Genomic DNA, 14,047 nt, shown 5'->3' on the forward strand with positions numbered 1-14,047 from the left:
TTTTTGCACATAAATCGAGTAAATCTCATCCGATTTTGCTAGATTTAGTTTTTTATGGAAGGTAATTGAATACCGAAAAGAACGTGGCGAGAAAAGTTTCAAATTTGGACCCTTGGACTAAGGCCGCTACTCGGCCCTAAGTGTTTTTTGAACATAAATCGAGTAAATCTCATCCGATTTTGCTAGATTTTGTTTCATTTGAGAGATAATTGAATGCCGAATTGAATGACGGCAAAAAAAGTTTCAAATTTGGGCCTTTGGACTAAGGCCGCTACTCGGCCCTAAGTGTTTTTTGCACATAAATCGAGTAAATCTCATCCGATTTTTCTAGTTTTTGTTTCATTTGAGAGATAATTGAATGCCGAATAGAATGATGGCGAAAAAAGTTTCAAATTTGGTCCCTTGGACTAAGGCCGCTACTCGGCCCTAAGTGTTTTTTGCACATAAATCGAGTAAATCTCATCCGATTTTGCTAGTTTTTGTTTCATTTGAGAGATAATGGAATGCCGAATAGAATTATAGCAAAAAAAGTTTTAAATTTGGGTCCTTGGACTAAGGCCGCTACTCGGCCCTAAGTGTTTTTTGCACATAAATTGAGAAAATCTCAACCGATTTTGCTAGTTTTTGTTTCATTTGAGAGATAATTGAATGCCGAATAGAATGGTGGAAAAAAAGTTTTAAATTTGGGCCCTTGGTCTAAGGCCGCTACTCGGCCCTAAGTGTTTTTTGCACATAAATCGAGTAAATATCATCCGAGTTTGCTAATTTTTGTTTTATTTGAGAGGTAATTGAATACCCAATGGAAAGTTGGCAAAAAATTTTGGGTTTCTAAAATAATGTCGTAAATTGTTGGTTTTATTTACAGCTAGGGCCCTGGTGTTTTTCAGTCTTTCGACGATATCTACCGAAATACGCACGCAATAGCTGCTTGTGATATATCAAATGAAAGGTATTGACGAGTAGAACAAAGTTGCTGAACATTGTTTTTGGGTAAGATGCAACGTGGGCTTGTTGGGAGGGCTCAAAGGTCGTTACTCGGCCCTAAGTGTTTTTTGCACATAAATCGAGTAAATCTCATCCGATTTTGCTAGTTTTTGTTTCATTTGAGAGATAATTGAATGCCGAATAGAATGATGGCGAAAAAAGTTTCAAATTTGGGCCCTTGGACTAAGGCCGCGACTCGGCCCTAAGTGTTTTTTGCACATAAATCGAGTAAATCTCATCCGATTTTGCTAGATTTAGTTTTTTATGGAAGGTAATTGAATACCGAAAAGAAGTGGCGAAAAATGTTTCAAATTTGGACCCTTGGACTAAGGCCGCTACTCGGCCCTAAGTGTTTTTTGCACATAAATCGAGTAAATCTCATCCGATTTTGCTAGATTTAGTTTTTTATGGAAAGTAATTGAATACCGAAAAGAACGTGGCGAAAAAAGTTTCAAATTTGGGCCCTTGGACTAAGGCCGCTACTCGGCCCTAAGTGTTTTTTGCACATAAATCAAGTAAATCTCATCCGATTTTGCTAGTTTTTGTTTCATTTGAGAGATAATTGAATGCCGAATAGAATGATGGCAAAAAAAGTTTCAAATTTGGGCCCTTGGACTAAGGCCGCTACTCGGCCCTAAGTGCTTTTTGCACATAAATCGAGTAAATCTCAACCGATTTTGCTAGTTTTTGTTTCATTTGAGAGGTAATTGAATACCCAATGGAAAGTTGGCAAAAAATTTTGGGTTTCTAAAATAATGTCGTAAATTGTTGGTTTTATTTGAAAGGTACTTCGTACGGGCTTTCGTAATTGCGCTATGCGCAATTTTAAAAATGAACAGTTTCAGTAAATTTGACAATGCCCAACTTGACTTGCATTTTGGTAACAGACGCATTAGAGGGTTGTAGACGTATTAGGGTTCCGGGCTTATTAGGGCTACGGACGTATTATGGTTGCGAACGAAATAGGATTACGGGTTGTACGGGGCTAAGTCGCAGCAAACGCTCCGACTGTTCTGATGCCTTGTTTTTTATGATTTACACCACAATTGAAAAAATAAGCTTTGTAGCCTGATGGTTGCATAGTGCGCTAGATTGGCCTCGGTGCCCTGAGTATGAAACGTACTACCATTGGTTTCCATAACGTCAGGAAAATTTGAAGAAATGTATGAGGAAACAATTTGGCCCATGTATTTCGTTAAATTTTCCTGACGTTCCGGGGACTAGTGGTAGTGTGTTCCATACAACCATCAGGCTAGCGAACCTTTGTTGGCTATGTGGTAAATAAATTAAAAATAATGAAAAAAACATAAATAAGAATCAGTATAAAGACCCTCATGTCCCCAAATCCCAAATCCATCAAAAATTCCAATGGAAGTTAGGAAGTGCCAGAGGAATCATCTGTCATCCCATAGGAACCAACCTAGTCGAAGTTTATACTTAATCCCAACAAAAATCTCTTCGAGAAAAGGAGTACGGGGAATCTCGCACACGGGCCATTTTTGGAGTGTGCGAGATTCCCCCTTGTAGGTGAATTTCGCACAGTGCGAGATTCCCTCTGTGAGGGAATCTCGCACGAATTATATTGTGTGAGCGAGTTTATAGAACTCGTGTGCGAGTTTATAGAACTAGTGTGCGAGTTTATAGAACTAGTGTGCGAGTTTATAGAACGCGTGTGCGAGTTTATAGAACGCGTGTGCGAGTTTATAGAACTCGTGTGCGAGTTTATAGAACTCGTGTGCGAGTTGAACAGGAAGATTGCACAATCGTCTAGGTGCGAGTTTATAGAACTCGTGTGCGAGCTTATAGAACTCGTGTGCGAGCTTATAGAACTCGTGTGCGAGCTTATAGAACTCGTGTGCGAGCTTATAGAACTCGTGTGCGAGTTTATAGAACTCGTGTGCGAGTTTATAGAACTAGTGTGCGAGTTTATAGAACGCGTGTGCGAGTTTATAGAACGCGTGTGCGAGTTTATAGAACTCGTGTGCGAGTTTATAGAACTCGTGTGCGAGTTTGTAGAACTCGTGTGCGAGTTTATAGAACTCGTGTGCGAGTTTATAGAACTCGTGTGCGATTTTATAGAACTCGTGTGCGAGTTTATAGAACTTGTGTGCGAGTTTATAGAACTTGTGTGCGATTTTATATAACTCGTGTGCGATTTTATATAACTCGTGTGCGAGCTTATAGAACTCGTGTGCGAGTTTATAGAACTCGTGTGCGAGTTTATAGAACTTGTGTGCGACTTTATATAACTCGTGTGCGAGTTGAACAGGAAGGCTGCACAATCGTCTAGGTGTATTTGGCATCGAACAGGAAGGTTGCACAAACGTCTAGGTGTATTGTGCATCCAACACGAAGGTTTTACAATGTTATAAGTGTTATAGGTAACACAATATATTGTGCATCCAACAGGAAAGTTGCACAATCGTCTGTATGTATTGTGTATCCAATAGGAATGTTGGACAATCGTCTAAACGATTGTACAACCTTCTAGTTGATTACACAATGCAGCTAGACGATTATGCAAATTCCAGTTGGATGCACAATCGAATCTCATCGTCCATAGTACTTGCTTCCGACGATTGACCTGAAAATTGTTTGAAATTTATGACTAATTATGTAATTTTGTCCTTTTTGTGTTGTCGGATGCATTGCACAATCATCGAATTCGATTGTGCATCAATCTAAAGCATAGCACAATCGTTAGATGGAGTTGAAAGGCGAGTCAAATGCATTGCAAGATCATCGAAGTCGATTGTGCACTTCGACTACGTATTTATCCAACAGGAAAGTTGCACAATCGTCTATGTGTAATGAGCATTCAACAGGAAAGTTGCACAATCGTCTAGGTGTATTATGCATTCGACACGAAGGCTGCACAATCGTCTAGGTGTATTGTGCATTCAACACGAAGGCTGCACAATCGTCTATGTGTATTGTGCATTCAACAGGAAAGTTGCACAATCGTCTAGGTATATTGTGCATTCAATACGAAGGCTGCACAATCGTCTAGGTGTATTGTGCATTCAACACGAAAGCTGCACAATCGTCTAGGTGTATTGTGCATTCAACAGGAAAGTTGCACAATCGTCCAGATGCATAGTGCAACCTTCCTGTTGAATGCACAATACACCTAGACGATTGTGCAACCTTCCTGTTGAATGCACAATACACCTAGACGATTGTGCAACCTTCCTGTTGAATGCACAATACACCTAGACGATTGTGCAGCCTTCGTGTTGAATGCACAATACACCTAGACGATTGTGCAGCCTTCATGAAGAGATATGCCAGGGAGGGCAATGCCCCCCCTCTAGCTACGGGCCTGCGCAGCGTTGGATATACTAAAAGATTTGACGAGATCGAGCATTTGTTTGGCGATTGTAAATATAATTGTAAATCCACTTCTCTATTGAAAGCTTCTGCTTGTCCGAGCATGAAAAATTACAACAAAAAATATGTTGCTAATATTCTGCTTGTCCGATGTTTCATTAGATAACTTTCAGAACTAAAACTCTGGAAATTTCATTATAATTTCATTTTGGCCACCAAAAAGACGAAAAAGACGAACATTTTGTAAGTCAGCATAAAAGACAAAAAATTCCACACTCGCGATTCGCATGAGAAAAGATAATCAAACCGTTGACTGTCGAAATTTTAAATAAAACGACAGTGCAACATTTGAATTTGCCTTTTCTGCATACTTTTTCTTAGGGAAAATAGTTGAAAACAAAATTATTTATCTAACTCACAGATCAAACCTCACAAGAAAAACAGAATTGGTTGACACTTGCACAACAATGATAATAAATAAAAGAAATGTCATACACCAAGTGTGTGTTCGTCGAAAAGCGATTATCGCAATTCTTTTCAGATGTCTGTTCTAACTGAACTTTCCATAATCGCCGCGGTATGTTGTCCACTAAAATGTCGTTACATTTTCATATTGTAGAACGTAGACTATTAACAATCCTAAAATGTTTTATTCTTCGGTTAGTTCTTAGGAATTTTGTATTTTGTCCTACATTAGGTATATGAGAACATAAAACATTACCAGCGGACTCGATTGATACATAAGCTAAGTAAAAACTAAGATAGAAGAAATTGATTTGTGAAAAGTAAAGCCTAACTCTACAATCACGTAACGCGTCAGAATTTATTAAAGAAACGCGAAAACTAATTGATCAATTAAAAATAAAACCTGACTTGTATCACTTTTCATTTAAATCGGTCGGTATTTATGTAGTTGGTACAGTAATTTTTCAACAGAAAAATTTGTATGTATTGTCTCAAGTGAAACTGATAGCTTCGACTAAATTGAATGAGAGGGCAGCAGGACATGGTTATTAAATTAGCTTTCAAAGCGCTGTGGGTCGTGTGGAACAAAAAACTCTTGAACCACACAGAATATAAAAACTTATTTTGAGCCCAGTTTATTTTAGATATTTTCGGTACGCTTCCCTTAGCGCTGTAATTTCGTCATATTTTTCATTTAGCTTCGCTTCAAGCTTTATCCATTTCCACATTTCCTGACTAGGTCTTTGTAACGAGCGCCATTTACAAAAATCTGAACGATTTTATTTGAAATTTTGTCATTTTTAGAGATTTTCTTGCAAATATTTTTCTTCACTTATTTCAAGTTTCCTCAAATTTTTTAGTAGGGCTCACTAGTTGAACAAAATACATTTTTTGGTGCATTTTGGTATAAAAGCGTGAATTTTTTACCATTAATATTAAATTTTGGGGATTCCAAAACGATTAGGAGACTTTGAAAAAGTGACCTCTAGCGCCATCTACATCCGGTTGAAGTTTACGATGCAAAGGCAACCTTGATGAATTTCTGTGTAGCGGAAATAGAAGCAACACAGGTGATATTGGGCTCAAACGAAAGCTGAAGGTTCAAAGTTTTTTTTAGTGAAAAAAAATTTACAGAATCTTCCGTTTTTCCCGCAGTTTTTCCGAACTTTCTTAAAAATGATACTTTAAAACTGAGGGAAGTTAAGTAATTTTTAAAATTGGTTCGAAAAAGTTTTTTTTTCTTCGCTATTATCGTTGCACGTTCAGTTTCCAAACTTTTAACGATGAAAAAGTTTTTGGAATGGCAACTAGTTTCAGTTTTCATCGAAAATTTGGACCCTTTTGCATGAACCCTTCTTCGGCGACTTTGACAGACCCCACAAATGCCATAAACGCCTCACACAGCACCAGATTACTTTAAACGCTTAGCTGGGACCTTCAGCTTTCAAACGATACCAAACACTCTACCTCCCGATCAAAGGATGTATGACTTGTGATGTGAGATATGTGGTGGGACCCAATTTCAAGCAAATTTTGAAATGTATGAGAGGTCACTGAAAAAGACAAAACAAAAACGATTTTAATTATTTTGGGTGAGCCAGCTTTTGACAGCTTCCGTTTTCTAACCAATATCCATTTAAAAATGTTTTTTGCGGCTTTTCCACTTACCTCTCACATATTTTGAAATTTGCTTGAAATTGGGTCCCACCACATATCTCACATCACAAGTCATAGATCCTTTGATTGGGAGGTAGAGTGTTTGATATCGTTTGAAAGCTGAGGGTGCCAGCGTTTAAGCGTTTAAAGTAATGTGATGCTGTTTGAGGCGTTTATGAAATCAGTCAAAAAACCCTTTAAGGGTAAATGTGACGAAAGTCCTTTATCTTACTTATAACTGATATCGTTGAGGGTGACGCATTGTGCATCGTACGCAAAAGTTTTATCAACAAAAAATTGACTCAAAAAATTTGTGAAAGAAAATTTTACAACAAGAAATTTGCGTCACAAGTGGCTCCAGCTCCCAAGATATGGGATTTTTCCAACTTTTGAAAATTCCATTCTTATTTATGGGCCATTATTAGCCTACAACCGTTGAAAAGTGAAAACTAACATGTTTTCTGTTTTGGGACTAGTTTTGGGTTGAATTGTGGGACAAAAATACTTAATTTAATGAACAACAGTGGCGCTAGTTGTCCAGCAAAGTTTTTATTCAATAAAATTCTGACACTTTTGATTCGGGGTGCTCACATTCGCACCATAAAAAATTCAAACGAGCAGTTAACAAAATCGAGAAGATAAATGTACACATTTTTTGCGATGCTGACCCTTCCCAAGAATTGTTGACATTGTATCTTGAAATACACACAATATCCTCATATTTATTTCTGAAATTTAAAGTAAAATTGTGAAATCTTGATGCATTGGAATTGAAGCTGCTGGTCACATTTTTAAATGGTACGGTAATGAGCAGCCAAAATTCAAATGTCAGAACCACTGTTCGCGTAGTATTGTTCTCTCATTCATTATTCTTGTGTCAATTTGAATCGGTTGTGATGTGGGAAAATTTCTGCTAAACTTTGTGCATTATTCGGGATTTTAAGTGCGTTAAACATTGCAAATAGCCAAATATTTTTGTGAACGGCTAAGTGTTAAGGAAATTTCGGAAATGTATACGTGTGTGGAAGATACACATCAAAACATTGCTGTCGGTTTCAAATTTAAACATCCACAGTCAATGTTTTGATCGTGTTTTCCCATACAAATGATACGAAAAGTGAAATAATAAATTAACTAAGTATTTATCTATCTATCGATTTGGGGGTCGTTGGAGTTAAGGGGGAGAAGTCAAAAAGTTCAGGGAGCCCACTCAAAATTCGGCCTCCTTTTTAAGGAATAAAGGAGGATATTTCGATAATTTAAGGAGCATTTCAGGAGTTTTAAAACATGAGATTTTGGATTAAATTTGATGAATTCGAAATTTTTTTGACTTTCCAAAGTCATGTTAAGGATATATGAAGTAGATTTTTTGGCGTTTCTCAAAGAATATTGAGTGCCTAAGTGAGGTAAGTCCATCTACGACGAAATTTTAAGCATGACTTCAGAACACGGTGGGGATGATTTGTTTGATTGCGATTTAAAAATAGAATTATTAAACTACATAAAAAAAGCAAAATTTTACTGATATTTGGCCTCTATTACCGTTTTCTGAAGTCATGCTTAAAATTTCGTCGTAGATGGACTTACCTCACTTAGGCACTCAATAGAACGGCATTGTTGAACAGAGATATAGCAAGTGGGGTGTTGTTGGAAAGCTGAGACTAACAGCAAAACAAATCTAAGCAGTTTGGCTGCGAAAAACTATCATGAGTGTGACTTAGGTGTTGCTGAGTTTCACTAATATGGCCAAAAAAGAGAGAAAAATTTTGAACCACTATAAAGTTGCTATGTAGAATATTTGGAAAAGTAATTTATTGGATATTGGTTGAGCTAATGTCCCTCTACTTGTACAACTAATTACCACCTCTGTGACTCAAGTATCCACGCCTGTAGAACCTTTCAAAGATCGTCATTTTTCAACTTCAATGAGTCGCCACCTGTCCACCTTGAATCCATGGGAATTTTTAGCCCCGTACGAAGTACAAAGGGGCTTATAGGATTACGATGCCGTGTGTAATTGATGGAATTCGAAGCAGACGGTAAGGGCAAAGTGTTTGCCTATGTTCATAGATGACGAATCCGCAATAAAAATTTGGGCCGTCTGTCCGTCTGTCCGTCTGTCCGTCACGTCGATATCTTGAGTAAATCAAATCCGATATCAAATTTTTTTTTCCCTGAAAGATAGTCAAAATAGTGAGGCTAAGTTCGAAGATGGGCATATTCGGGTCGGCCCTTCGTGAGTTAGGGCCACCTAAGTGATTTAAGGTCTTTTGGTGATATTTATGGCAAAATAAACGATGGAAATGTAAATGATAGGTATTGTCAATACCAATCCAGGAAAAAAAAGTTTTTTAAAATCGGGTGAGTGGACCGTGAGTTAGGGCCTTAGAAGTGAAAAGCTACTAGGGCCCTATGTGTATTTTACATAGAACTCAAGTAAATTTAATCCGTTTTTCGTAATTTTTGTTTCATTTGGAAGGTAATCGAACGCCCAATAGAAAGTTGTTGAAAAATTATTAAATTTGGGTCCTTGGACTAAGGCCACTACTAGGGCCCTATGTGTATTTTACATTGAACTCGAGTAAATTTCATTCGTTTTTCGTAATTTTTGTGTCATTTGGAAGATAATCAAAGGCCGAATAGAATGTTGTTGAAAAAAAATTAAATTTGGGTCCTCGGACTAAGGCCGCTACTAGGGCCCTATGCGTATTTTACATACAACTCGAGTAAGTTTCATCCGTTTTTCGTAATTTTTGTTTCATTTGAAAGATAATCGAACACCGAATAGAATGTTGCTGAAAAAAAAAATTTGGGTCCTCGGACTAAGGCCGCTACTAGGGCCCTATGCGTATTTTACATACAACTCGAGTAAATTTCATCCGTTTTTCGTAATTTTTGTTTCATTTGAAAGATAATCGAACACCGAATAGAATGTTGTTGAAAAAAAATTAAATTTGGGTCCTCGGACTAAGGCCGTTACTAGGGCCCTATGTGTATTTTACATATAACTCGAGCAAATTTCATCCGTTTTTCGTAATTTTTGTTTCATTTGGAAGGTAATCAAAGGCCGAATAGAATGTTGTTGAAAAAAATTAAATTTGGGTCCTCGGACTAAGGCCGCTACTAGGGCTCTATGTGTATTTTACATATAACTCGAGCAAATTTCATTCGTTTTTCGTAATTTTTGTTTCATTTGGAAGGTAATCAAAGGCCGAATAGAATGTAGTTGAAAAAAAAATTAAATTTGGATCCTCGGACTGAGGCCGATACTAGGCCCTATGTGTATTTATACTCAATAAATTAAAATTTTAGGGCTATTTGAAATTTTTGTTTTATTTGAAAGGAACGTCGTACGGGGCTTCGTAATTGCGCTATGCGCAATTTCTAAGATGTACACATTACATAATAATTTTACTTTAACTACTTTAACCGGCGCAATAGGCTTACGGTCAAAGTAGGGTGACAGACGCACTAGGGTCACGTACGCAATAGATATACGGGTTTGTACGGGGCTCAGTCGCAGCAAACGCTCCGACTGTTCTGATGGCTCGTTTTTGTACTATGACTATTAAAATTCCATTCCCTATCGATTGCAACCCCAACCAGTTCTATCGAATCCACAGAGCACTCTAGGGAGCCTTGGTCCGGGTGCTCCTGACTGCACGGATGAAAATGAAAAATTTTTGTGGAACGTTGTTCAGGGTCACTTTCGAGATACAAAAATTCTGTTAGCAACATCAGCTTGTTCGTTAGACCAACATAATCTATCTTAGAACCTAACCTCAGGAATTAATTCCATTCTCCACCAAATATTTTATTTAAATCGGTTGAGAATTACTCCAGTTGTCGTAACAAAAAACAGAAGAGCCAGAAGAGGCTTCTTTTGAGAACTACTTCCAGATGGTTGAACCGATGTCACCCATTTTCGAACTTGACCTGAGGATTTCAATAGTTCGTCGAATAAAAAAAAGTTTTTAAAATAGGATATCGTGTTAACAAAGGGCACAAAATTTTAACAATTAACGTTTTTTCATCACATTTCCACACATTTTTAATCATAGTTAACGTGTTACGTACGGTCAACGCACTGCTCCTAGCATGAACATAAGAAATATTTGGAGGCTGATGAAGTCACAGTAGGCACTGCGATTTTTTCGTAAAGATAGATGACTTGTGTTCGTTGTATGAGTTAAAACACACAATACAATCAATCTTAAGCGGTAGCATCACAAAAGCCTCCAAATTGGACATTTGTCAAAGTAGTGTTTATGATAGGAGCAGTGCGTTGGTACGGTGTATTTTCTTTTGTAAAACCCATGACTTACAGTCAAGGGAATAATCTGTGAAGTCTGGAGATTAGATTAACATATGGATGGATATGGACTCAACTTTCTAAGCACACTGCACAGACCGTTAAAAATCGATATATGTGACGAAGACCGAAAACGACGAAATTTTCAAAAATCGATCTGACGGTAGCACAAACTCAAAGTTTCATTTTTTTTTTTCGTTTATAAAAAGTGGATTTCCGACTGAGCCTTAAAAGAACTAAGACATTTTGTAAAAACCGCTACACCCAATTAAATATCTAAATAATTATTTTCTGTAATCAGAAATTCATTTATACTTTAAGAGCTGTGCAGTTTTCTATTTTTGCATCATCAAAAGTCAGTATTAAAAAATCACAGAAAATGCACTGTAGTATCTTATGATATTCAAATTTTTCGCGGATTATCAAATGACACGACTGCGTTCTTTGCACCTAAGACTGGATTCGGCTACGTACATCCGAAATCATTATCTATAAAATGTCTGTCAATTTTAGTTTGTCTAATATCAATTCGTGTACTACGGACAATACGTTGATTAAATTTCGTTAATTGGCCTGTTTTATCAAATTGTGTGTGAAAAATTGACATCGGAAAAGTTTTGGTAAGTCTTTGTGCTTGTTATTAAATGATCTGATCAAGTGATGTCAGTTTCTCCCTAACGAAAACAAGTTATAAAAACTTACGGATGTTTGTCATCTTCATAAATAATGTTCATTTATATCGCAGTTACAAGAAGTTAACTAAGATTTAGTTCTTCTCTCTGATGCCGGATCATCCGGTGTCCGTTTGATTCTGACATTGATCAGTGACCGTGGCTATTCATTTCGATTCCTATCTTTTTCGCATTGCATAAGATTGTCCATCAGCACTCTGAAAAATATGGAAGTGCTAGGACGTGATGTTAAAAAGTCAAAACAAAAAAAAACCTATTCTCGAGTGAGGCCCCCACACACTTGTCAAACTTGTTTTTAAATAACAATCCAAAGTGAAAATTGTGCAACCTTTTTTCTCGTTTTTTGTTGTCATGAAATTTATGTGTCATTTCGAATGTTGCTAATTTTCATAAAACGGCGATAATAGGGATTGACTTGACGCAGTGTATGTGGAAGGAAGTCTGATTGCAAATAAACATAGTTGCAATTGTCTGTGGCGTAGTACGAATGGCTTAAATTGCTTTTCTGCTGATTATCTGCTCTACATTTTAATTTACATTGCATGAACGTGCCGAAGATAACCTTTACGAATTTCATTAAAATGAGTGTCGCAAATTGAATTGAGATTACATTTCATTCCACACCAAACACCAATACAATTAAAAGTTCCGGAACTTATGACATATCTCTCTAGCGATCTACTTTTACGTTTTGTTCTAGACTGCTACCGCTGTGCCATTTCATAAGTCTGTTAGAAATGCAAAGCACATAATCGAGAGAACGTTGCGCTTTACTTATTTCCGAAGGGGTTTTCTTCGAATAGAGTGAAAGCAATGCAAATTTTGTGTTTCCATCGTGATAAGATAAGATTGTTAAGCTTACAACGTAAAATAGAGTTTTCATTTCCATATTTTGTATTGCTCTTGGTCAAGGTGAGTCAGTTCCATTCCGTACACTAATTTCGAATTTAAATGTTCGTCGGGAGCTACTTTCTTCCATTGAATTATTGATTTGTTCATCTCGTCCCCATCATTAAAGAAACAGCCTCAGTAATATAACGACATGGACATTAGCAGCCTGTTCGAAAAATTTTAGATTCCTGTCTCAATAATAGTTATTGGTTCAACAAGGGCAAAAAAGTTGGAAATTGCATTTCGTAGGTGTTGTAGAAGGAGTCACCCGAGAAAATACGATTTCCAGCTTCTTTCCAGAGGTTAACACAACGTTTTTCACAACAAAGACCGAGGGAATAAAATAACTATTTTCTCGCCTCTGTTGTCAAAAGACTATTTTCGTATGTGCGATGATGATTTACCTTCCTTTCTTTTCTCAAAATGAGAAAATTACGTTTTGTTGACATTGGTCGAATGACATTTCTAGTGACCCCTTGACGCAAAACGAAGATTGACATTACTAGCCCGTGTACAACAGCCACAGTGGTCATTTCAAAACTCTTTACATTTATAGAATATTGTGTAAATTGGTTACAATGAATTTGCACATTAAATTTTCAAAAAATCTATTTTTTTCCTTAGTTGATGCTGTCTTAAGTTGTAGCTAAGGACCTCCATTGGTTCTATTTACATCCAGAACTCCCACACTCTTCAAACTTTTTTAACAGAACAACCATCTTCTAAGAAATCTGTCTCTTTGAACCATCGTCACTCGAGAGTATACGATATCAGTAAGTGCGCTTATCTTGTTTATTGCATACATCGGACTCTACTGTATAAGCTGATACCATTTTAGAATTGATGAACTGTTTAACGTTCAATTTAGCACTGATTTAGCGAAGCCTGATTTTTGAACCCTTTCCCTTGTATTAATTTGCCCTGACTCATCAAGACGACTTTCTTTAATTTTTTTAGGTCAATCTTCGTTTCTCGTCAAAGGCTTTCAGAATTACACAAAAAAGTGAGCTCCAAAAATTATTCATACAAATTTGAACCACCCTAATAGGACTTACTGTTTAGGCGATGTGGTTTTGACCAAGAATCAATGAACACACAAAAACGCGACTTTTCGTTTTTATCCCGAGTTATGTGATGCTGAGAGCGTCGAAAGTAGTGCTTAAACCATGAAACATGTGCGTTTTTCCGCGCATGTAAAATGATTTCCCATTTCTACACAACAATTTATAATCAACGTTCCGTAAAGGGAATTACCATACCACTCCAAATACTGCCATTTATAATTAAATATTTCCTCTCTGATCCACATGCCTTCAACAACCCAATTTCTGTTGACTTTTATGGATTGTCAGATCCTGCCATTCTTTTTTTTCGCATATAAATCTATATATACCAGAAATGCCGTTTGTTCAGAACCGACCGATTGTTGAAATTCATTCATTAGAATTTCATGCACATAACCATTCACTCTGGAAGTCGTCAGAAAATGAAAATAATAAAAAAAAACCGAACCGAAAACCAATAATTATATCAAATCCCTCCTAGACGGAATAATAATAGAATAATGAAAAACGAATTCGGTTGGTTCAGTTGGGTTGTGTTGTGTTGTTGATTAAATAAAAATATAACTTTCGTTGAACCAGCGAACGTAGAAATAAAAATTCATTTGTGCGGCTAATTGATGATTCACACAGAGTCTTATAAATGTGTACGGTTT

At 36.9% G+C, this 14,047-nt stretch overlaps 1 protein-coding gene across 1 annotated transcript in view; it reads left to right on the forward strand.

Moving 5' to 3' along the window:
• Window positions 1-11,244: 11,244 nt before the first annotated feature.
• The window catches only part of LOC119071538 (focal adhesion kinase 1), a 58,641-nt gene continuing 55,838 nt past the window's right edge, over window positions 11,245-14,047 (forward strand). Inside the window, exon 1 of the mRNA XM_037176425.1 lies at window positions 11,245-11,367. The gene's annotated coding sequence lies outside the window, so the exon portion shown is untranslated. The remainder of the gene's footprint in view (window positions 11,368-14,047) is intronic.

Source organism: Bradysia coprophila (genome assembly GCF_014529535.1).
Source record: "Bradysia coprophila strain Holo2 chromosome IV unlocalized genomic scaffold, BU_Bcop_v1 contig_5, whole genome shotgun sequence".
Lineage (NCBI taxonomy): Eukaryota > Metazoa > Arthropoda > Insecta > Diptera > Sciaridae > Bradysia > Bradysia coprophila.